Source organism: Corapipo altera, unplaced genomic scaffold (assembly GCF_003945725.1).
Source record: "Corapipo altera isolate COAL_440 unplaced genomic scaffold, ASM394572v1 62, whole genome shotgun sequence".
Classification (NCBI taxonomy): domain Eukaryota; kingdom Metazoa; phylum Chordata; class Aves; order Passeriformes; family Pipridae; genus Corapipo; species Corapipo altera.
This window is the reverse complement of record NW_020884894.1, coordinates 6,159,381-6,184,622: the sequence shown is the minus strand read 5'-3', so window position 1 is coordinate 6,184,622 and position 25,242 is coordinate 6,159,381. Positions and strand designations below refer to the sequence as shown.

The 25,242-nt window shown below is 43.2% G+C and overlaps 1 long non-coding RNA gene across 1 annotated transcript in view; it reads left to right on the top strand.

Moving 5' to 3' along the window:
• LOC113948969 overlaps positions 1-24,377 on the top strand; it is a 53,071-nt gene extending 28,694 nt beyond the window's left edge. Inside the window, exon 4 of the long non-coding RNA XR_003528286.1 lies at positions 23,187-24,377. This is a non-coding gene — a long non-coding RNA (uncharacterized LOC113948969). The remainder of the gene's footprint in view (positions 1-23,186) is intronic.
• Positions 24,378-25,242: the final 865 nt, after the last annotated feature.

Sequence of the window (25,242 nt, the reverse complement as noted above, 5' to 3'; positions counted from 1 at the left end):
TTCTAGTACTGCTGTCAGAGTCCAGAGCTCCAGAGGCCTTTTGCTGTAGTTGATGTAGATGATCTGAGGACACACAACTTGTCTAAGAAAAGGAGCAGCCTCTCTTACAAACCCCTTTCAGCTCAGATCTATATTTTCACACAGCCTCATGACAAAAGAAGTGATCTTGGACGTTGGCAGCTTAATCTCAATGTTGACAATGAGTCTCTCAGTAGCCCTGGCTAAATTTCTTGCTTTATTGCACCTTGCTTTCCCTGAACAGCTGACAACTGCTTTGTTAATGGTCTGAAAATAATATTCACAATAAACTTTTCAACTGGGTCAAAGCCTGAAGATGACAGAAGTGTTTTAGGACGTGCTGTTTGAGTGCTAATAAAAATGATTATACATAAGGAAACAGCAGCATGATGGAGATGGGCAACAAATTCAGTGGAACTGCCATGTTTTGCACAATATACCTCCCCCAACTGCAGAGAGAAGCGACCAGCATCAGTAAAAGAAGGAGATGAAAATGTTCACCAGCATTTCAGATGATGGGTGTTCATTTAATCCTGGGTATGACTTTGGTTAACTGGGAATTAAATCCAGTAGAAAGCTGACACTTGGAATTGGTCTCTTCTCTTGTGAATAGTGGTATTTTCAGGGAGATGGCCCTGACAATAACTTTTATCTGAAGGTTATCTCCCTCAGGTCCCCTCTGTGCTGGAATAACACTGTCCCAGTGTTATTGGGCATCATCTGTTAAATGCTACTTTTTTTCCAGGCCCTGCAATAGCAGCTTTTGTTCACTAACACAGCAAAGGACAGTTTGCTGCCCTTTTTTTATGTCAGATGTAAGAAGCCAGTCATACCCCACAAAGCACTGATCCAGTATAAACTGGGAAATGAGACAGGAATGCTGCAGTGAATCCACACCTGACTCACAGCCAGGATCCATGGCTGAAGGCTTCTGAAGCTTGGAGACCCATGGGCAGCCACCAGGGAGCTGCCACCCTGGCATGTGGGAAACTGCTTCTGTGGCTGAGGATGGGCACAAGAATGGGTGGAATACAAGTGCATGAAGCTCCTGCATCAGCTGTTCATTGAGATGTTTTCCCCAAAATCTGGCATAGCCTAAACCTAGGAACTGGCAGGGATTCTCGCTTCACTGGGAGAGGAGTAACATTCTTGAACTTACAGAAATTACACAATTTTACTAGGGGATAAATCTAATCAGATTGTATCCAAATGGCCTATCTGTAAATTTTAGCCCCAGATGTATCTCATTTTCTTAATACCTAAGCTGCTTAGAAGCTTTAGAGTATTTATTTTCCTTTCACCCCTGCAATGCAGAGATACACTGTCCCTTTTTTACAGCTGGGGAAGTTACTCACAGGGAGATTTAAGTGCCTGTATTCACGGCAGTCAGTGAGTAGAACGGAATTCAGCATGGCTGGAAAACCCACCTGAGAAGCTGGGTAAATACTTGGGCAAGTAGCTCAGTGTTAATGCCAGGACTGCCCACGCTAATTCATTGAAAACAGATTTAAGTGCACCCACTTGCACTCCCTGCAGGGTAGAAATGGTTTGAGTGAATCAGTCCTGGGATCTCAGCTGTGTCCTCGAGGCTGGTGGTAGCTGAAGCCTCCTCCTGCCTGCTCCCTGCTCCATGGGCAGGGGCTCTCCCACCAGGAGCACTGAGTTATGTATGCCACAGGAGCTGGATATGAGGGGGAGGCACTAAAGAGAACTAAAATCTCTGGTCTTTGCATTCTCACCTCTTTTTTTCCCTGTAGCTGTGTAAGAGGCATCCACCAGTCCAGACCAAATTATCAACCCCCCTGTCCCCTCCTGTCTCCCAATCAATCACTCCAGCTCAGTGAATTCCCTGCTTTTTTTCAGAGACTTGAACAGAACCTTTGAGAGAAGCAAGGACACAATGATAAATCAGAGCAGCAACATGTGCACGAGCGTGGCACCACAGCAGACACCATTCCTTGAGTCCCAAGTCATAATTAACTCCCTGAAGGACAGAAACCTGACAGGAAATCCAAAATCTCTTTGCAATCCACTAAATATTACAGGAATGAATGGCTGGCACAGGGGAAGGAATGTTGGCTGGAAGTGAAGCTTTTTGGTTTGAGCTTTTCCTGAGCTGTGTTTATTTAGCATATAGCTCAGAGGCACTTGCTGTTTTGTATCTAGGAATGGAAGTCACAGATAGCATTGCACTGGGAAATGGAAGGGTGGCAGCCCAATCTACTGAGAACTGGAGCTAATTCTGCACCTGCACAGGGCCTGGGGTGGTGTTTAAAACATCTGAAGGGTTTAGCTGCGGGTTTATGTTGAACAGTTCAAAATGTGGCTGCCCCTGCCCTGTGGGTCTTTGTGCTCAGACCGTGAAGTCTGAGGTGTGATTCCTTCTGACTTTTTCATTTACTCTGAATGAAATGGAAAGAAAACACTAACAGTGAATCTTAACTTTTCTTCTGTCAAAGCAAAAAAACCGCACTGCATTTCAGATTTAGTTTCCCTCCAGGACAGGAGGAGAGGACGTCATGTAACCACATACCAGAAGATGTTCAGATGTGACACAGTGAGGGTCCCACATGAAAAAAATATAGAACATAAATTCTTAGTCTCAGTGAAATGATGCTGCTTCCCACCAGCTACACATTGACCCCTTCTCCAAGAGCTCTGGCTTTGCCAAGTTTCAGACTGCAGCCTTTCTTGTCTTGGAGTGACGTTCCCATCCGTTCCACCCTTATGAGCCATTCTTGGATGTGTTTGAGAGCATCACCCTCAGCCAGCTCAGCTCTGCTGCTGCATGGCCAGGCAGGACCAGGCACCCTGTGATCTTTCCAACAGCCAGTGTCTGCTCCATCCCAAAGCACCAGACCTGGAATAGCAGAGGGCTCGATTTTACGAGGCATTACCAAACCCTCGGTGTTGAAACGCAGGTGATGAGTTTCCAATCAGATAAGGGATGGTAATTCCAGATGACCCTGCCATCAGTTGCAGGAATCGCCATGCGGGGAATGTTGGGATTAGGTTTCACTCAGAGCCTGGACACATTTATAACGTTTCACTAAATGAACAGGGAGTACTGTGACCCAGCTGGGAAATTTATGGCCTTGGTTGTGGCTCTGACAGGACTTTGGAGTGAGATATCATGGGCTTCGGGGGTGGAGGCTCATCTTAGACTTAAATTGGGGTGGGGGTAGGGGTGAGAAGCAGAGATAAAGCAGCTGCTGAAAAGCTTAAGCTGTGTGTCTCTAGCTAAAAGCAGCTTGAGAACATGCTCACCGAGGTGTCAACCAGCTACGAAGTGCCCAGTAATTGAAAAATAGTCCAACTGGACCCTGAAGGACGGATTGAGTCACATGTTTGGGAGGTCTGGGCACTCGCTCATAAAATGTGCAGATTTTGTAGGAGGAGGAAGAGGAGGAACAGTTCTGTGGGAGGAAAGATCATTCCTGACAAAGCACAGCCACCACAAGGCTCAAGTTGTGGAGCTTTGCCACACAGGGACCTTTCACTCCACGGCCTGAGGTCACTCAACTGATTTTCTCTCAGGGTTGGGCAGGGGGGGGATTTATTGGACCTTTTGGATTTTCAACAGCATCTGTTACATGGTCTAAAACGAGCACTTCAAGAAGTGGAAGCTAATCTTTGCCTAAGCTACGATGATATGCTCTGACCTTCCTGACTGATACTTAGTCAAACTTCCCTTAGAGGCAGAGGGTGAAAAGCAGGGTTTAAAGATTTACTGGGACGTTTACAAGTGCGATAACATTTTTCAGCCTGTTTTGTTTTATGATAAATCATTTTTTATTGCCCCAGAAAAACCTGGGAGATGGTGACCAGGAGTTGAGTGGTTTTGGCTTTGTCATTGGAAAATCAGACCCAAAGCGTTTCAGCTATGAATGGAAGGAAATTTAAAGCACAGAACAATCTGAGGTAACCAGTCACAGCACTTGCTGTGGCTGTCCAAAAAAAACCCCCAAAAATGCCCAGAAATAAACAAAAGCTGTATTTTGTAGGCCACTGAAAAGGTCTTTATTTTTTTTCCCTTTTGATATCGAAGAATTTTTTTGAATTTTTTCCAAAGAAAGTAGTGAGGTCGAAAAATGGGGGTGGTGGGGGGAGTTGCATTAAAAATATGAATGTTTGGAGAAAAGCCAAGTGGTCATGATTTGTTTTATTTGAAAAATTTCAACCAGCTGTACCTATGAAACTGGAAACCAGGTAAAAATTGCCCCGATCTTGGCTTTTTTTTGAAAGTGAAAAGTCAACCAAGGTTCAGACTGGTTTTTGAGCTTCCAACTAACTGTCCTAGGTTTGCTGGAAACTGGACCTGGAAAACAGAATTGTAGAAAATCATATGGACTCAGCTGAGTTTCACTTTCATTTTTGCACACAAACTCAAGTTATGTGGCATTTCTGCCAAAAACAAGCTGAGATTTACACATAAAAACCTTTCCATACTAATTGATACCAGCAAATCGAGTTAGGCAGAAATGAATTTAGGGTTGCATTAAAATAATTAGGGTTTTTTTCACATGATTGGGAATCAGAGTTTACCCTGAACATCCACCAGCAAGATCAACCTGACTTCTGATGTGATATTTGTAAACAAACAGTGTTAACTATTTTCTAAAAGAATTATCTCTTTTTTAATTCTTCTAAATTTACCAACTGAAGAAAAACTCATCAATGTATCTCAGTGAACAGCAGTTCTCTGTTGAAAGCCAGTATAGCTTGAGCTTCTTTCAAGTTCAGAGTAAGAAAAGGATTTGTCAACCAGAAAACATCTTGAGGGTCACCTTTTTCTTCTCCATATTAGCACCATCTCTAGTCATTAATTCCTGATCCATGAGTAGGACTTTAAGCAACATGAATGAGGTACACAAAAATAGCTGAATAATAAGATGAAAGCCACTTTCAGTCTCAATTCAGCTGCAGATTTGTGCAGGTCTTTTTTTAAGGGTCCATAGTCTTGCAATTATAATTTAGTAGTGAGCTACCAAAGCGTGTTTGACTTCAGGACCCCTCATTGGATAGTTCACCTGCAGCAGGAAAAAAGGGTTGATATTCTGGATATGGAGCAAACCAAAATCAAAGGTGCCAAGTCTGTTTTTTCAGGGCAATCTACACCTATGCAGTAGCTTCCCTGGAATCTGAACCATCTCATCCAGCACAGAACACTGAATCCCTGCCAGGAATGATAAACATATCCCATTTTTCTTTCCTTATCTGTTTGCATTTTGCTAATATCTCCCCTCAAGCCCTTCCGCTCGCTTCCAGTGGTTATTATCAGCAGCCAGCAAAGAAATCCTTCCCCACCAACATGTCTGGAACCACGGTGTGGGAAATTTTCTCACCCTACGTGCTCTCCGTGTGCATAAGATGGGATTTACAACAGTGGTGATACAGGGATTGATTACAGAAATTTAATTAAGATCAGTCACATAACAGGTAAAATATAGGGATAGAGGAAGACACAACTTCTCAAAGCTCTGATTACATGAGCCACCAAAATATATTGCCACAGAAATTATGGAAAACATTCCTTTGACTTGCTGAGAGGAGGTTTAACATTGGTTGAAAGCCTCATGCTGGTGTTTGTTGTAATATTGATGTTCATTGCTAAAGAATAAAAACAAAAAATCAAGAGGGAGAAACCATTGATTTTGAGTTCCAAATGAGTTTATTTTGTACTTTTTTATTACATTATATGTGTGCCATAAAAAAAAGAGAATGTATGTTTTTGTACGTCTAAGCAAATTGGAAAGCTCTTGGGTAATGTATAGAAATAAATTTGAATGAGTAAAGCTTTTTAACTTGATTGCCTATATTTTATATTCTGTGTAGAGGGAGGGAATTTGCCATCAGTACTTCTTTATTCAGTGTTTAATTAATTTGATGAATGCAGCCTGGAAAGCAAGGCAGTTTTGAGCGTGATAGGTTCTCAAGCTTAAGGCAAGCTATGGAGTATATACATCATTTATAGCAATATATGTATGAATTAATAAAAATTTTCAATGCTGGAGATGCCACAGTGCTCAGGTGGGAATAAGGCCATTTTAAAATAGTACACTCCAGACAGAAACCCAGCTCAATAATGTTAGCTACAAACATGGGAGTTGCTGAGGGAGAAGCCAATATTGCATTCCTCAGGTCTAGGGCAGAAAAAGTGGAGGAGTTAAGATGAAGTACAGATTTTCTCCTAATCAAATCCAGAAGACGTGCTGTAAACCTTATTCTAAGAGATCCGCTAAGTCTGCAGCACGAACATGACAGGCAGGCAAAAATTGTGGATTTGATCATTTAAAAACCTGTGGATTCCTGGGGTTTTGGCCACGTTAAAGGCTCTGAGAAAAGACACGCTGAAAATTGCTGAGGGGTGTTACCAAACCCAGTTGCCAAAGGCTTAGTCTGCCTGGGTAATACAGAGAGCAGCTGGTTGAGCTAAACTCCCAGTTAATTACCTCTTCATTTCTGCAATCACTCCACGGTTTGTTTAGGGCAAGGTGGACTGGAGGGTTTTGGTGCTCAAATCATTCGATTTATTCATTTTGCTGCAGAAAATAAAAGCCGGGAAATAAAGACCTCATTATTGTACATGTTTTTTCATTTAATTCGTTACGGGGCGTATTACAAAATGGCTTTGTAATTTGGGTAATCACGCACAAATGGTGGGCTTTGCTGCAGCATATTCAGATCAAACACTGGTTTGGCTGGGGCTGGTGGGCAGTGCTGGGGCAAGCCCAGCTCATGGAGGGTGGAGAAGTGATTGACTAAATGCCCCCATAAATCTTATAGAGCCAGACCCTCATGTCTTCTCACACTCTCCAATGCCCGGGATATGAAAGGCAGTTTTTTGTGGAAGTCGTATGGAGCATGGAGATCAAAGCTCTATATACAATTTATCCGGGGAGGAAAATGCAGATATGGCACATCTTCCTGCCATTTAATGGGATCATTGCAGAACTGTTTCCTACAGCAAAAGGGTTTCAAGTCCTTTGCCTCAACTACTTTATTTAAATACTCCATTGTAGGTCTCAGGGTAACAGCTAAGTGTGACAGTCAATCCCAACTTCCACTGCTCAGGATAATCCCTGTAGATGATCCTAAATAACAGGGAGTTTTTGCTTGTCATTTTTTTAAATAGAATTCCAAGTTACAATCTCCTACGATGGTAGCCTTCTTTTAACTCTGCAGCACATCTAAAATCAGCATTTAAGAAATGTTTTAGTTGTAAACTCAAGCTCTGAGAAGATTAGGAAGTGCTTGGATCCAGAACACTCAAGCAACCTTAAATTGTCCCCATTCTATAAAACCTTTAGATATCTGATTGCTACAAGTTCATGCCCCGTCCAACTACTGTGAAAAAAGGAGGCGAGACCTGCAAAAACCAGTCCATTTGAGGCACAGCCTGGATTCATTCCCGCTGTGCTTTCCGTCCAAGGCTTTGAATGAAGTAGGGGGTTGGATGGAAAGAAACACAGCGTGATCATGTAATTAACATTTTCTTGTGTGGAACCACAGCAGCCCCTGGCAACTGGGGAGAGCAGATGGAAGAGGGTTCTCATCCCCACTTCGACAATATTGTGTGAAATTAGCCCACCCTTCCCTCAGAAAAGGCCTTGAAAGTTTGATATTAATATATTTTGACTTAGTGATGAGGAGTTGTGATGGAAGACTGCAGAGTCACTTGAAAATCTGATATTCCACTGAGAATCTCTTCTAGTCTACACTGAGGGTTAGAGACCAAATGTAATATCTGTTCTGAGATTCAGACCCACTTGTCCAGACCATCAGATGCTCCTTAAGCCCCTGCTTTTGCATCCCCTATTTTAGCTTTAAGTTTAAAACCAACCAGAAAACACACACCCCCAAAAAATCCCTTTTCTTTGTTCTGTTTGGTTCTAAACAACCTTTTGTGCTGACTGTAGGGTGGGGGGAGGTCTTCATGAGCCTTTCCAGTGCTGGATCCAACATCTGTTTTCTGAGGGACTTACTGGAATAGTCTACCCCGTGAGTGATCCAGCTGGCTGAGCATTCCTAGGTGTTGGATTATCATGCAACGGGGAGGAAAGACATACTTGCGGGTATGTCAGAAAATGCCATTTAGTGTGAAGTGTTCCAATGTCACTTTATTTAGGAAAACAAGCAGGTCAAGTGAGAAAGATGACTATTTTACGTTTTTTCTGTGTTCTCCATAATCCTCCTCCCCAACTCCTCAAAGAGGACAAAAATATGAAAATAAAAATACAGTAAGACGCTTTTCATGTTGCATCTTGCTATAATCCCTAATTCCAGGCCAGTGCTGTGGAAGAAATGATCAAACTTTATTCGCTTTCTCCCCATGAAATTTTTTTAAAAGTGTGTTTCCAACTGACTTTCCTACTGCTGTACTCACTTTGCCTGGAATAGTTTTGGCTTTCACAGCCCGGGTAGGCTCAACATGGCCATGAGGGATTTGGAAGACCTCACAGGGAAGACCTCCTACAATCAGTGGTGAATACTGTCCCTTCAGTCAAAAAATAGCTTTTTAGCTTCGAGGAGGTATTGCCTCAGCATCCCAGGAGGGTGATCTGCTCTTGGAAGGGTCTACTTTCCTTGAGTGCTCTCAAGTCTTTGACCACTCTTTCACCAAATGGCTTTATGGTAGAACTGTGCCTGTTCACTCTAATATCCTCTTGACATTTGAGGGTGTTTCCATCCAGAGTAGGGACAGTTCTTTCCAAAAGTGGAGGGTCTTTATGGAGAAAGTCCTACCCATTTCCCTTTATTAAGAAATTATACGTATTTTTTTTAAAAGTGCCTTGCTTAAGCCTTCCAGAGCTTCGAATGTCAGAACTCTAACTGGAGCACAGCTCAGAGGCCTCTGGTGTTACTATATTGTTCCAGTGAAAAACCCAGCTCATGAAGTGGGTTGATCAGTTTCCAGTTGATTAAAGATGTTCTCCAGAAGAACAGCCTAATTTGGAGTTGACAAAGGCATGGAAACTATGTCTGCTTCCAATAAAACTCTGCCTCCTTGCCAGGCCCAGAAGAAAAAAGACCTGCCTTCAAACTCCTGGCCATGAACTTGCCTCATGTTTTAGCATTGCTAAGAAATTACCAGAATATCACCTGCATACAAAACCAGTGCGTTCTTTGACATATTTTCTTGTTTCTTCCCCATCCCAGTAGCAGCAAATTAGTCTGGGCTGGGCTGCAGGATACTCCTCTTCTTTTATGCCAGCCCAGTAAACTCCAAAGCACAAACTGGAAAGCGATTTGGCCAGGGGTGTTCTTTCCTCTGGAGGCACCCCCAGTTGTGCTGTGTGTTGCCCTAACCTTCGAAAAATGTTTTGGACAAAAGTGACACGTTGAGGTTGGTTGTTGCTTTCTGTGCCAGTGCTGAAGGTGGTGATTGCCCTGCAGAGCAGTGCATAATGCTGGATTCATTTAGTGTGTGTTCTGCACCCTGTGGGCTGTGATTCATTCGCTGCTCTGCAACGTGCTTTTTGGAATCCCACTCCAGCAGTGACTTTCTGACATGCGGTTCAAATCCTCATTTGGTTTCAGCCCCTGCTTTTATTACAATGAGGAGATCTGGATATGGCTTCAGACTGCTGCAAATTTCCAACGGCCGCGTCCCAACCAGTATCACTTTCCAATTTCATTCCCCTCAAGAAATTCTGTCAACAGCTTCTCCCAATTCCATTAATCTTGTGTTTTACCATCTTAAAGCCTCCCATTCTCTCAACTCCCTTAAAGATGTGACCAGTGTTTCTCCTTGAGTGCTGACAATTACTTTCTCATTCTTATGTGGAGCTGCTCTCCCCACTAAGAACCACATGCAGTTTTCAATAATACCTATTCATCTGTAATGTATATAGTGAGCCAGGTCTGGATTTCCACACTGAGGTACTGATGTATTTTACATACCTTTCCTTTCTCAAAAGGGATTTTCTGTCTCTGAACACTAAATATGAGAAGCATTTTTCAAATTCTTTGACAGAATGCTTTTAACATATCAGCAGGGTTAATAAATCTTTCCAATTTGTTCTGTTCACTTTTATTCATAGTGAAGTATTGATCAGGAACAAGCAGAGATTGTGAGGACAGTTCTCAAATGAAAGTGATCTATGGTGCTACCAGGACACAGCTACAAATGGTTTCACTTGGAGCTGTGCACCTTTAGCCCTGAGGATTTGCTCTCAGCAGCAAGGAAACCCAGAAAGAGATCATTCAACCCCATCAGACCACCAACCTGTCAGAGCTCTCTGCATTAAGTTTTCAGATTTGCTTTTCTTCACCCCCTTTTCGCTCTGGTGCTCTTGAGTAACACAAGCATTTTATGTTTCCAAAATGGAAGCAAATGATGGGGTCCAAGTGACTGATTGAAATCAAGGATGGGGTGCCATAGGGCACAATAATATTGATGTCAGTTGGAAACTCTATTTCACCTCCTGTCCATGCCTCAGGTCTGGAATATCCAGGGAGTCATCCCTTCATTGTACGATTTTCTCTGTGGTTATCTCTGTGCACTCTTTAGAGATACCTCATGGCTGTGCAACAATTAAATCTGTTTCTCCTCAGACAGACAGAGAGGCATCTTTGCTCCTGTGGGATTTGCTTGAAAGATTATTTGTGAATCCTGAGAAAGCTCATGCTCACGGGTGGTCCGTGGGATGGCCTTTGGAGCAGCACAGTGAAATGGGACTGTCACGTACCCAGACTTAAGCACAGTGTTCACAGAGACCCTCTGGCAGCTCCTTGGACGGAGAAACCCAAAAGTGTGTGATGGGAACCAGGAACAGGTCTCTGCAAAGCACAGCATTGAGCAGGGAATGAACAAACAACAAGGAGACAAGGAAGTTCAAGTTCCACAGCATAGTTGAGAGCTTCCTCTGGAAGAAATAGCAAAGAAATATTCAGATAATATAGACTTATTACAAAAATTCTACATTTACAGCATTTTCAGCTACATCAGACCTGAAGTTCCTCTACTGCTTCCCCTGTTGCTCCAAGGGATTAGAAAAGTGGGCAGAAATGAAAAAATATAATAAACAAATAAACAAAACAGACAAAAAATCAACAAATCCTTTAGAAAGGGGTGGTCAAAAGGACAAATATAAAACAAAAGGGGAAAAAAATGAAAAAGTCGACATTGACAAAAATCTGAGCTATTGCTGACAAACAGCAAATCACTGGTTTTTCGCAAGTGTATATTAATATTGGGAAAATGAACTCTTGGGATGTATGTGGGGGTGACATCCAGGAGACAACTGCTCTTCTGTGGTTGGGTCACAGCACCACACCTGCTGTCCCTTGTTACCAGCGAAGTGTTGCCTGATTTTGTGATATTAGAAGGAGTCACCAGGATAAACAGGATAAACAACAGCCAAAACCAAAGGAAAATTGGAAAGCTGAAAGCTAATTTATCCTAATTAGAAGCAAAGAATAATTTAATCTGGAAAAGACTTCTAAGATTATTGAGTACCTCTGTTTTGATAAAATGGCAGGCAGGGATATTACCCTACAAATATTTGTGGAAAAAATAGACATTTCCTGTGGAGAAAGTCTTAATACCTCGAGTCCTTTCATGAGGATGGGATGGAAGGAGTGGTGGTGATGAGGTCCATGATGGGAAAGGACAGGATACTGTTCTGGGAGGAGGAATTCAGTCAGAAACACTGGGAGATAACTTGGATTGTGGATAATCTTCTTAGATACTGGGGAGAGATCTCTCATTTAGGGCTTTTAAAGCAGCCAGTGCCATAGGGGATCATCCCTAATTAGCAAACAAACTGCCTGGATGACCTAATGATTTTCCGTTTGGAGTTTCCATGACTCTGTAATTCTGTGATTTTTTTTTTTTCTCTGTTGGTCTTCATATGAAAAAAGTTTCTCAACACATCATTGGGGTTTTTTGTTGTTTTGTTTTGTTTTTTTTTCCTGTCTGGTCATTGGAATTCCTGTTCAAAAATTTTGGTGACACGTTGTGCTTTTGTCAGCCTTGGCAGGGAGGCAGGGACGGGGCATGTGATCCACCAGGGAGAACAGAATGTCAAATGGCAGTTGTGGCACGAGAAGAGTCGGCAAAAGTCTGGAATTGGGAGTCTATTTTTAGCAGCTAAAGATCGTTCCAAGGTTAAAGGAACATACAATTCTGGGGGAAGGTGGAGGGAATATTTGCCCTCCCTGGAGGGAATCCAAGAGGATTGCAGAATAAGAGGTCAGAGGAGCAAGGGGAGGGGTGGGCTATCTGTGACACAGCTGTTTTGGCAAACAAAAAGCAAAAAAAAAAAGGAGCTGGATGGTAATTCCTCACATTGCATCCCACTGAAGGGTTTTTCGGTGGTGGAGTGGAACAAATGTACAGTCATATTTAAGGCATCAGACCACCTACATCTTAACAGATCCGCAAATTGACGTTAATGAAGCCATTTATGTTTAAAAAAAAAATTCAAATTCAGCTGGAAAAATAGAATGAATGTTGAAACACTGGCTGGCTTGTTCAAACCAGCTTTCTAAAGTGGTATTTGATATGTTTGCTGGAGAAAGGAGCAGAAAAGACAAAGCTGTCCAAGGAAGATGTATCTCAGGCAATACTTCCCTTCAGCCTGTTCCCAACCAAGAGTGGAAGACTCCAGGTTATAACAGTGACAAATGTTTGTGCACAAAAAGGGAAACAGCAGGTTATTTTTTGACAGAAAAAAAAAATGAACATTTGGGCAGTGTAGGACCCTTTTGGAGTCATTTAGTGGAGATGGAAATTGCTCTTGCAGCAAGGTCTATTCACTGGAAATTAGTGATGCCTAAACTGTGAAAACGGTGTGATTTTTATTTTTTAAGAGGCACTTGTAAACTACGTAAGCCTTGTATGGTTTTTCTGTTGTGTTTATTTAGAAAATTGCAAGTACAGTAATTTTTTCTTGCGGGACTATTTTATTAACTCACTTTTTCAAGAGGACAGGTAGCAACTCAAAATTTGAAGCAGGAAAAGGTCCAGGAGCTGCCTAATTTTGCTATATTTTTCTTTGCCCTGAAGAATTGTAAGTTTTCTCCAAGGAAATGCAGAGTGAATGGCTAAGCTACATCTAAAAACAAATCAGTGTGTGTATTCCAGTGTGTGCACCAGTCAAACTGCTTTTCATGCAGGTTAAGAACGTGCTCAGGATTATTTCCTTTCACCTGCCAATCCACAGTTACCCACACAAGGCTTGGATGTGCATAGGAGTCTTTCAAAGGTTGTCCTCTGTGTTTGAGGATAGAGCAGAAAGCCAATATTGTTCATTTGAGGGTTATTTTAATGGCTACATACAGAGAGCTCTCTAGAGTTGCCATAAATATCCTGTTTGCTTTCTTTGTTTCTCTTTCATTTGGCTCCCTTGGTATCAACCACACTATTCTTTCTAAAACACTTCACTAAATCCCTGCTGCTCCCTTCGGAGGAGAAAATCAGGGAAACACATTTGCAGGGGGAAAGGTGTATTTATTCAGCAATGAGGAACTTTTAAAAATAGTTAAATCAATTTAGAACAAACTTTCAACAGCGAACGCTCACCTTTGGACAGAGATCAAGAATGGAAACTCTCAGACCAGAAGGAATTCGCGCAGGATGTAACGAGGAATAAAAAAATGTGTGTGGGTCTGGGGGGTGCCAGGACCGACACAGAGCCAGGTCACCCCGAGTGCCAGGGAAAGAGCTGCCTTTTCTCCCCTCTCACGCAGCACACAAAGGTCTAACATTTCGCTGAGAGTGTGAAGTGCAAATCCAAGCGCCCACCAGGATTAATTTGCGTGCCCGAGCGGGGAGTTGGGCTCGAACAACGCGGCTCAGCCCTGAGTCACACGAGTGCACAAACACACACACAGGCATTCGAGTGCCTGCAGGGCATTTTCTTGTTGCTAAAGGCACGTGTGAGGTTGGGCTCGTTAAGATGAGGCACGTGAAATCAGATCCTTCTTTCTTCCTGCTCAGCTCTGCCTTTCTTTCTGCTGAGTGTCAGAAAAGCAGATTGCATTTGTTCAGCCTTCAGCATTGGAGCTGAAGTTTATCTCCATCTTCCTTCTATTTTCTTTCTTTTGAAATTCTTGGTTTCCTCATTCAGAAGCTCCTGAAAGAGGGAAATTCTCCTACTGCAGGAAAGCACTTATGTGCTTGAACAGAGGCTTATTTTATTTTTTTAATAAAGCAGATGTTACGTTTCTGACCTTTTCCCATGCCCATTCTCCAGGCTGGCATGTGCAGACTCCAGGAACTCCACTGACTGCTGTCCCTCACACCTGGGCTGAGAGCCTGCCCTCACCAGGAGGGCTTTGCATCACACCCCTCAACAAGCTGGGGAAAATGCCTTCCAGCAGCTCCTCTCACCTCATAAAAGCAGGAGTGTGAATTGCCGGCACATGTGGGAGACCCTGCAGGCTCTGGGGACACTGAATCTCCCCTGTTCTCCCACCAAGTCCTCAGCAAATCCCTCCCATTGCCATTTCAGCAGCACCATCCCCTCCTTGGATGGTCCTCTCGCTCCCATGCTCCCATATGTTGCTGGGACCTTGCTGGTAACATGAGACAAGAGGATCAGTCCCAGCTTCCTACAGCTGTACATAATTTTTGCTGGGCATGCAGCCTCCTAACCATCAACCACGTGGCTTTTAGGGTCATCCTCAGCACAAGAGCCTGAGACAGGGATCTGCAGAGAGAAGGAAGCTGTGGCTGTCCTGGGCTTGGAATTATTCCAGACCAGGTTGGACGGGGCTTGGAGCAACCTGGGATAGTTGAAGGTGTCCCTGCCCATGGCAGGGGGGTGGAATGAGATGAGCTTTAAGGTCCCTTCCAACCCAAACTGTTGTAGGATTCAACAGCTTTACATCTCATCTGGAAAACCAGCGACTGTAGCACAAGAACATACAGCAGTGAAGGAAAGGCACAACACAGTCAAGGCCATGTCAGATGTTTGTGCTCCTCGAGGATCGATAGCACCTGCCTCCCTGGAGGAAAATCCAGGGGAATTGTAGATGCCTTTGTAGCCTTGTCTGCCTTATTAGGTTAAAGGACTCCTGCTTTGGCCTTTTCTTGGGGGTATCCAGTTGCCTTTGCCCAGCAGGGGTTGAGGTATGCTGAATTAAGATGATATATTCCATGGACAGGTGCAGAACGGAATAATTTCTTCAGACAGGAGGAAAAAAAAGGCAGTTAGAAAGCTTATCCTGTGCTACAGAATAATCACTGGGTACCTGGGAGTTAGATATTTTTTATTATATATGTTTTTTAAGTTCAATGTATGTGTTCAAGGTTGGCTTGCACAGTGTGTTCCCAAGTCAGAGGTCTGTGGGTCCCAATAATAGTTATACATATCTGCACACCCTTTTTTGCCCAGGATGGACAGGCAATGAAAGGATGACATTGCTTGGATATTTTCTACATCCAAATGTGAGGAATGTCAGACCCCAGGTCTCGTAAAATACAATTCCATTGCTGCCTTTAGCATAATGCCTGTTAAGGGAGGTAGATCCTGGAGGCCTATGTGTTACTGTCCTGCCTGCAAGAGGGTGAAAGAAGGACCAGGGAAGGAAGGAAAAGGAAGAAAAATTCTGAGGATATCGTGACCTTGGTATTTTATGGTTTCAGAGGCCAGTGGCTCAGGCAAAGATGTCAGATCTGGCCTACATCATCTCCATCAGATATCCTGGTCCCTAGGCTGGATGTCCCCAGAAAGGGAGAGGGTGAAAAAGCCTCTGTCAGCTCTTGGCTGTGGATGGCAGGAGATGCTGGTGTTCCTTGGGGGTGAGGGCATTTGCTGCTTGGGAAGCTTTGGACTTTTCTAAAGAGTGAAGATCCCCTGAGGGCTGTGGCAGCTTGGTGGGAAGGACCATGCTGCTGCAGGGGGGTCACATGGCCAAACAGGAGCATTTCTGACAGCTAAACACACTGGATAGCTCAGTAAGAGATGCCGCCACATCAGTGACCCAACGATACACATTGCAGCAAAGAGGTTTGCTCACTGCAGTCCCCACAAGGAAACCTGACAGATGCTCATGGGCATCCATCCATTGCTCCCACTCCAGATATTTACCCCACCAGTGACACCACCCCTGGCAAACCACGGGCATCCACAAGACAAAAAGCAAAGCTTTTGAGTTGCCAGCACTGCTGCTGGTGGCTCACAGTGAAATCTGGGCAGAGTGTGGTGTGTTTACACGTTGTACGTGAGTGAAAACACCTCTCTGTGTCCCCCCAAAGCCATTAACACTCTGAGGAGTCAGCAGATGAACTGGAGTGGTTAAGCTCATTAACATCAGGTTTAACTTCCATTGTGAAGCTCCTGGCTCAACATCAGAGGGCAATAAAACACCAAGAGCAACATGATGACTGTTATGATCAGGAAATTTGGGACATGTGTCATTAGAGGGAACAAACAGGGCAGCAGAGGTGTCTGGCAGTAACACTGCTGAGTGTTCACTGCCACTCACTCCCCCTGCATGTTCCTCTTAGGCCCTTTATCAGCTTCCTCTGATGCTGGGTGCAAACAAAGTCTGGCCCTTACCTGAGGGTCAGAGAGATGAGAGACAGTGTTAGACAGGATATTCCCAGCATTTTCAATGCTTCCTCTTTGGTGCGTTATGAACGTCTGACTGACATGGCCGAGCGAAAGTGCTGTGGGTTCCCGCGGGACCCGTGTGGCTGTAAAACTCACAAACATAATAATAACAAAGTCATAAATTCTGACCTGTGGTACAGTCCGAGTCGAATAACAGCTCCCCAGCTGTGGAATATGTGCCCTTGTTGTGTGAAGGTGGCAGACCCGGGGGTAAAGTTCACCTCGTATTTGTCAGGTTGTGTAAAGCCAGGCCCGTTTAATGATCTAAAAGCAGCCAAAAGCCCCAGCAGCAGGACAGATGCCCAACTGTGTTTTGAGTCTGTTATGATTTATTGAATACTTTGTGAGGAGAGAAAGCTTAAAAAAATAGATGATGAGGGACAGATAACACGAGCTGGGGCAGCAAGTGGTGGAGATCCCATTGCAAAGAATGGGTTTATCCCCTTCAAAACACAAAGGATTTTTATCTTCAGAGCTTCACCCTCAATGCCTTCAGGACATGAGGACTGAATGCAGCCCAAGAGGAGGGATGCAACAACCCACAGCTGTTTCTGCTTCTTTCTGCAGTGATTTCGTCCCAACCAAAGCCCCAAAACTTTGAAAGACATTAGGAAAGCTCCAGAACTTGCAGAAAGGCAGGGAGCTACAGTAGATGAATATTAGGGAAGCCTGACAGAGCCATGAGCTAATTTAGAGTAGGAAGACTTTGACACATGGAAAACCCCAAGCACCCCATGCCTGCCTTTCAGATGTGCTGAGATGGGTTGGTAGGAGGGACATGCACATAGGAGAGGTCAAGGAGAAAGCTTAGCAGGGTCAGCTATCCTCAGGAGTGGATTTTCCAAGGGAAAGGGTCTTGGGGATGACTCCTTCATTCCCCCATCACCTCTGTCAGACTGGGACCGTGTCCACCTCGAGCCTCAGTGACAAGCGGAGTGGGCTGCCCGCCATCCGGAGAAGGAAGGACGAGATGATTTGTTTTTGTGTGTGTTTTTCTTTCCATGTCTGCTACTTGGAAGGAAACATGTCTGCTTTTAGAGAACAATGCTGCCCAGGGCCGTGGGAGTGAGTTACTGATGTGTGCAATCCTAACCCGGACCCTGTTCCCAGGCTGGCTCTTGGCCGTGCTCAGCTGTGCTCCGGCCCCTTGCACAGGGTTAAATGCTAAATGAGGAGGGCTGGGGGCAATTTGGAAGTGCAGCCCCTTCCTTCCTTCATGGGGAGGACTTGTTGTCAAGAGGGATGCTCTGGGGCTTATTGAACACCCCAAAAATCCATGGTCTACAACCCATGACCTGCTCTCCTACCTCTAATTCTTCTTCTCCTTCTTACCCCAAATGTTTTCTCTGGACTTTTCTTATAGCTATTTCTTCTCTTCTCCTCCATCCATATGCCAATGGACTGATGAGGACAACAAAATGGGTTTAGGACAGCCACCAACCATCTTCTTCCCCTGAAACCAAGAGCTGAGTCAGATCTCCTCTTCTTGAGGCAGCAAAACACTCTTGAAAGTTGTGGAATTCCAATTACACGTTCCACATCTCTATTAATCACACCAAGTGTGGCATATCATCATTGTCTAAAATCTGCCTTTGGAAGCAGAGAGGGCTCCAGTCAGGTCATGTTTTGTTCTGGTGCTCTCCACACATCAAATTTTGAAGTGGAATTTGGGCTACAACCTGTTAACTCCACTTGTAATGGTTGTTTGCTGTATCTCAGGGATACAAACCAGCATTATAAGGATTCCCAGACAGCTCTCTCCAAACTGACCAAAAGCACTTAGCATAAGTTAGGGAACATTCAGAAAGGCTGTCATTTCCACCTATGCCTGAGCAGTGCAGGTCTGGGAGCAGGAGGTGTTACAGAGGAGTCAAAAATTATGAATTTGGAGTTATTGAGGTGAAGGGGATCAAAAGAACAACAAAGATGCCTTTGGCAGAGTTTAGGGCAGTACCCATGATCTCCAGACAAGCACTGAGCTGAGAAAATGCATTCCAGCAACAGGGACTAGCCAAGATTTTACTTATTTTACAGCATTTCTTGTCACCTTGTAGCTCCCTGTACATTGCGGTCCTTTGAGTCCGGCGGTGCCCGGAGGTGGGGAAGGCTGTGAAGGGAAGTTGTCCTCTCTCCCACCAAAATAAAGCTCTTTTGGGGTCCTTTACAGCGATCCTTAAGGCCTACAAATCACCTTTAATGCAAACTGTTGCCCTGGCACTTCAGGGAGTGCTCAAACAAGGCGCCTTAACACACCCCCCGTGTTTGCCCGGCACTTCTCCCGCCACCCGCCTTCCCAATCCCGGCCATGGCAGCGTTGAATGGGACCTTAGTTTTAAGGATAAACACATCCATCACAAAGCTGTTTGGCATACACTGGCGCTGGCACCCTCATCCCCTCCATGAAACCCCTTTTGAGGACTCTCTGTCCACCTCTGATCCAGTTTCCACTCCCCAATCTGCTTTTTCCAATGCTCCCCAAGCAAAATCCCGCAGTTTACCAGGAACAAGAAGACACGTAGGAAAACAAGGGCCACTTTAACCCCTATTTTAAAGCTATAGATCCCTCCTGGTTTGGTATATTTAGTTTGGGCACAGTTCTGAAACAAAAGGTACAGAGGAGCCAAGTTGTTGGGGCAGGGGGAGGGAAGAAAGTTGGTTTGATTTTGAGAGCCTTGGAAGATCATTAAAATTTCATAACAGGCAGAAAAAAAAGGGTTGTTTGCTTATAAGGTCTCTAGTGTTTAAAGAGCTCGAGACAAAACTGCCGAGCAGTATATTCCAGTTTATCCTGTGGAATAGGAAGGAATGGCCCCAGACATAATTACAAGTAAGTAGTGCAGTGAGAGAGGGGAAAAAGCTCAGGAAATCTGATGTCTAAGAGCGGTTTTTTTCGCCGCTGTTTAATCAGTTTGCCCGGTTGGTTGTTTGTGTTTTTTTCTTTTTTTCCGACCTGCCTCTGTTATAAGGTATTGGTTCCTTTGATGGGGAACGGATGGGGATGGGGAGAATTTTTGCTGCTGAAATTTGGGGGCAGCTTAAAGCAAAGGCAGGGAACAAGGGTGAAATGAGAAGCATGTTTTGAGAGTTTACGGAGCTGCAAGTCCGAGTGTGGTCTCGCTGCTCACCGGCTTTTGGGTTTTTATCCAACGAGCAACATGAGAGAGATTTTTACAAAAGCAGGGAAATGATATCTCATTAATATTTCTACCTAGCAAAAAAAAAAAAAAAAAAGAAAAAAGAAGGAAATAATAACATTAGTGGTTCTAAAGCAGCAGGGAGATGATGATGAATGCTAGGCTGTATATGAAAACTATACAAAGCTGTATAGTTTTCAAAAAATATGTGCTATTTCTGTTCTTGAACCTCACTCTTTAAAAATACATTAGCATTGAAATGGAATTTTAGAAGGGAATAACAATGTTGGCAAAATATTTCTCTGAAACACAGAAGTCCGGATCTGAAAAACAAAATCAGTCATAAATTGTGAAACACATTAACAGCCACAACATGTATAGAAATTTAACTTCATAAAATATTCTTCTCAGTACAAAATAACATTTAAAACCAGTGCATTATATTGATACAAACAATAATAAAGGGATTATATTCCTGCCAAAATTGTAGATATCAGTTCCATTTTAAAATCACAGTACAGTATTTTAAAAAATCATTGATAGTGAAAACTATATTTTATATATTACATCATACTTATTTATGAACAGTAGAAACTAATTTTATTATATCTTATACTCATATTTTGCTATAAATCTTCTTTTAATTGTCTGTAATTTGTACATCACTATATTTAATGGCGTAGTTCTTGAAGAAAAAGATATATATCTTAATTTTCTATTTAGTTTTATTAAAAAAAAAAACCTAGAAAAAATAATCTTACTTATAATTTCCTGTAGTTAAAACCTAAGTAACCTTCAAACTGAACACAAAGAAAACACATTGAATTATTTCTTGAAAATGCATGTTTTCTTGATTTAGTGAGTATAGCATGTTATCCTTCCTCTGTGTATACCTAATATGCACACGCTGTACCCATAATAACAGCTTTGTAATTAGAGGAAGCATTTTTAAAAGTGTGTAACTGAATTTAAAGTGAAGTCCTGTTATCTCCTGTGGGATTTGTGCTCCTGAAATCATTAGGTACAGTAAATTGGTCCTCTGACTTGAAATGCTCATCCCACAAGGAAAATTAATGTTATTCTATTAGTATATAGTTTTCTCCTTATTTTTCTATTTGCTGGGAAAAGATCAGCTTCCTCACTTTTCAGTTTTTACCTACACAAGGATAGAAACAAACCGCTGAGATTGTTTCTGTGGATTGTACATATGTGAACTCCAGATAGGAGCCTGATCCAAGGCATGTTCAATTTAATGAGCATTTCTCTCTGCTGCAAAGGGATTTGGAGCCGAACACTGGACTCGTTACAAATTGGAGGCTGAATTTTCATGAGAAAATTAATTTAATCATTTTGCAAAATCAGGCATAGTTACCATGGAGTAGTTTAGATTGTAGTCAGAGAGTGTAGTTTGGTCTGATAATGATATTTTCCTCCATGTATTTTGGCCCGATCAGTGGCTTTGTGGCCAATGCGTCAGCCTTGTGTTAATAAAACAGTGTACTTTAAAGTAGTGTTTTTGTAGAAAAACATAAAAAAATTTTAACCTGTCTCTGATTTTACTATGTATCAAAAATAGACAACGGCATTACTCATATATGAGTCCATTCCACATTTCAATAACTAACAGAGTAGCCTGTAATCTTGTTACCTCAATTAGAAAATGGAGAAGTCTGAGGGCTTGCAGGAATTTCTGGAGTCAGTGAAGGTTCAAATGCTTTTTGCCTCCTTTTCTCTCTCGCTTTTATACTTTTCCTCCGTTGCGTTGTGTGAGCCTTTCCACAAAGCTTTCATTGGGAGCAGGGAGGAGGGTTTGAAAAGGGTCAGCTTAGTCTAAACAGGGTATGGAAACAAGGACTATGTTGTCACATCGGGTTTGCTCAACACTTAAAATCTAACTTGGGTCTCCATGTCCTGCCATAATGCAAATGAGAATGTTCTTGCTGGGAACATGTCATTCCCGTGAACGCTCAGGGCTGTCATGCAAAGCTCGTGGGAGCAAGGCTGCAGCAAGTCCTCCTGATTTAAGAGCTATTACTGATGCTGCTATTATTACTTTCCAGGGGTACAGCAGGGATTCACAACCTCGGTTCTCAACCTTTCCCTTATTTCTCCATGGAAAGGAGGGAAGTGGCAAGGCTCCCAGCTAGACACATTTGTCGTCCCAGTATGTAGGAATAATTGGGGCAAGGCTCATGTTGTGGACTTTCACTCGTAAAAGGAACCTCCTTTGGATCATTTTTCTGACAGAAAGCTTTAAAAATGCGACTCTTGTTTAAGTGTGCCAAGAAAGAATCAGTGGGTGCAGTTATTTGCAAATGCTACAGATAACAAAGTTTTTGAGCCCAGAAATCTTCTGAGCTTTGCCAGCCTGGATAGCTGGGGGTACATGGAGGGTCTTATCACTGCTTGTGTAAGGGGAGCAGGTGATTCTCATCACCTGATCTGTTCCCCATAACTTCCCAAGTTATGTGAACCATCCCAAAAAAACATTGAAAGAGATGGTTAAGGATCAAGCTTGCATGGGATAAGTGAAAAGCTGGATTCTACTTAATTTCAGTTCTTTCTATGTATTTGTGCAGGCAAAATTCACAGGGGCCCAGTGCAAAGAGTGCAAAAGAGACCAGAAGTGCCAGAGCCAAAGTGTGGTGGATCATTCCCAATACCCTGTACCACTGACTTCCCACTCTACTCCCACTCTACTCCCACCCCCACAGAGAAATCTTTGCTGGCTCAGGGGTGCAGTTTGCAAACCTCTCTGCACCAACACTTGTAAATAAAGGCCTTTTTATATCTGAGTTTTCATATTCAGAAGAAAACCATCTCTGACCATAAAAAACATCTTTTTGTAGCTCTGTTGAGGGCAGACCAGCCAAGTGTTCAGCATGGTATGGAAATGCTTCCTGCAGGCTTGGAGCCATAGGTATGTCATTTTTCTTTCTTTTGTCTTGATCTTGACCCAGTCATGATGTTCTTTCTGGAGGGTTGCAACTTGCAAAATACCAAATATCTGATTTTTTCGTAGTTAAGAAAATGGTTCCCGCATGAGCTTTTTCAATGTGACGCTTGGGGATGGTCCTGTGCAGGGTCAGGACTTGGACTCGATGATCCTTTTGGAATATTCTGTGATTCTGTGATCTGTCAAAACCCTTAAACTCTCCGAAATTGCCCTCAGCACTGGGGTTGTTATCACAGCTCCAGCACCCCCGGAGAGGATGAAGCTCCTTATCCTTCACACAACCCTTGTCTGCAGCAGAGGCAAGACAGGAGATGGGGCTGAAGTGGATAAATGAGGTTGTAATAGGTTGGGGAGCAGCTGTAAAGCCCAAAACTAGGCAGAGAGGCAGCTGCCCTTTCCTACTCCCAGTGAAGTCTCCTCCTTCTGACATTTTGCTGAAAGGACCTCCATTGTGTGTTACTTAGCACATCTGGGAATTTATTGCGAGCTGATGCTTTCTGTTTTCTATCTCAGTGACACAAAAAGAAGATGTGGAAGAGCAATTCATCCCAGATCTCTGACTCCACGCTGCATCCAAATGTGGTAAAACCCTGGAAAGCTCTGACGTAGGAGAGCCCTGCTTGTCCTGGCCTGATCCTGAATGACACTGACACCCATCGACTTTTCCCTGTAACAGATGCTTAGGAAAAGTATGAGAATTGGAATAAATGGTAGGAAAAAAAAGGAGGCTGATTTCCAAAATACACTCTTTAAATGCAGGGCACTGGAATGTGTGACAGGGCTGGAATACAGCATTGACCAGATTCCTCACGTTTCCTGACTTTATTACCCTCCTGAATATGGAGAAAGGGAAAGAATAAAGACCTCTCAGGTAGGAATAAAGCTCAAATCTCAGCTTCTCAAACTCAGTAAATGATCAAGGAGGGGTTGTGCGTGGCAGAGAGATTTACCCTGGTAATCTCCTGACCCTCCTGTTCTCCCCACCCAACAGTTGCACTGGAAGATGGCTGTTATAGCACAATATAGGGATTTTCCAGCCAGAGAGTGGGCTGTGAGCACAGGGCATCTGTATCCCAACGCCTTCCCTGCCCTTTACCTCAGTTAGCCCTTTGCAATAGGCTGCAATGAAATCATGTTCCCAACAGCAAGAACACAAAATAACTCATGATGTGCCTCAAACTGTGAGAAAAGAGTATCTGATTCTGCCCAAACACAGACCTGCTCACTTCAAAGGGGGCAATATTTAGATTGTAATCAACATCCCCTTTAATCCCCTTTCCTGGCCCAAATATTCCCTTCTGTGCATATTTGCTCAGCCACTGCCCATCAAGAAAATCTGCACTGACTGATGAGAAAGGTGGGGAACACTTGGATCTGAGTGGTGCTCCAAGGCAAAGCCCGGATCCCAGGGACCATCCAAGGGCTACAGGCCCTGACACCCCAGGACTAAGGATTTTCTCCCGGCTCATTTTATTTATAACCAACAACTTTTGGCAGGGCTAGTGACAATCCAGATTTCTGTGTTTTCCACAACACTTCCTGAATTAAAGCTCTCTTCCATGTAAGTGAGCAAAGAAACTTCTTCACTGTCTCAGGGAGGAAAGAACCAAAATGCAGTCTCAAAGTGTGATTTATAACTTCCAGAGGGCATGAGAAATCCCTTTTGCCATCTTTTTACTGACTTCAAAATCTCAGAATGACCAGCTGGGCAGAATGAATTTTCTTCAGTTCTCAGATACTGTGATAAATATTTAATAAATAATCAAATTAAAGCTGAATGTTGGTGTACTTTTTTTTTCCTTAGGTCAGCATCTGCAGATTCTCGTGCTGTTATTTCTGAAGCAGCTTTATTAACTTATTATGAAAGCAGGCATTTGTTATGCAGCAAATCTAAGCTTCACAGTCAATGGGTGTTTTGTGGCCTGGGAAAAAGTAAACATAAACTGAAAAAATCACTTGTGCCTATTCTTGTTTTGGTCCAATAAGAATTAGTATCAGATGTGTAAATGGTGAAGTTCCTTGAAGGAAATGCATCTCCTTTGTTGAGGGACTGTTAGCTAAAAACACCAGAGCCCAGGATGATGTAATAGCCAGACGTCTGCAGACTTTAGGAACATTTGTCATTTATTTCCAGGAATAAGAGGAATTTTATTTCTACTTCTCTTCCCACATCACTCATCCTAAGAGGGAAAGATGCTTTCCAAGACATTTCAGCAGTCACTAATGACATAGTTCTGTGTGGGTCACTCCACTCGACAGATAGATTAGAATCTAGTGTCAAACCAGGGAAGAATTGAGAAGAAGTCTTGATATGAGAAAGAAGACAGACTGATGAGTCCACCCTGATGATAGGACTTAATTATTCAGGGGCTAAAGATGAAAGCTGACTGTGATCAGATGCCAAAAATGCATCTGGAAGGGCATGGCTGAGTGAGAAAACATCAGCTAAAATGCAGGATAGAGAAATGTCAAATTATGTGCACGGGAGAGAGCATGCTGGAAATCCTCTAAACTGACTCTCTTACACTCTAAACTAACTCTAATAGCTGAGAAGAGTTAGATCTATGAT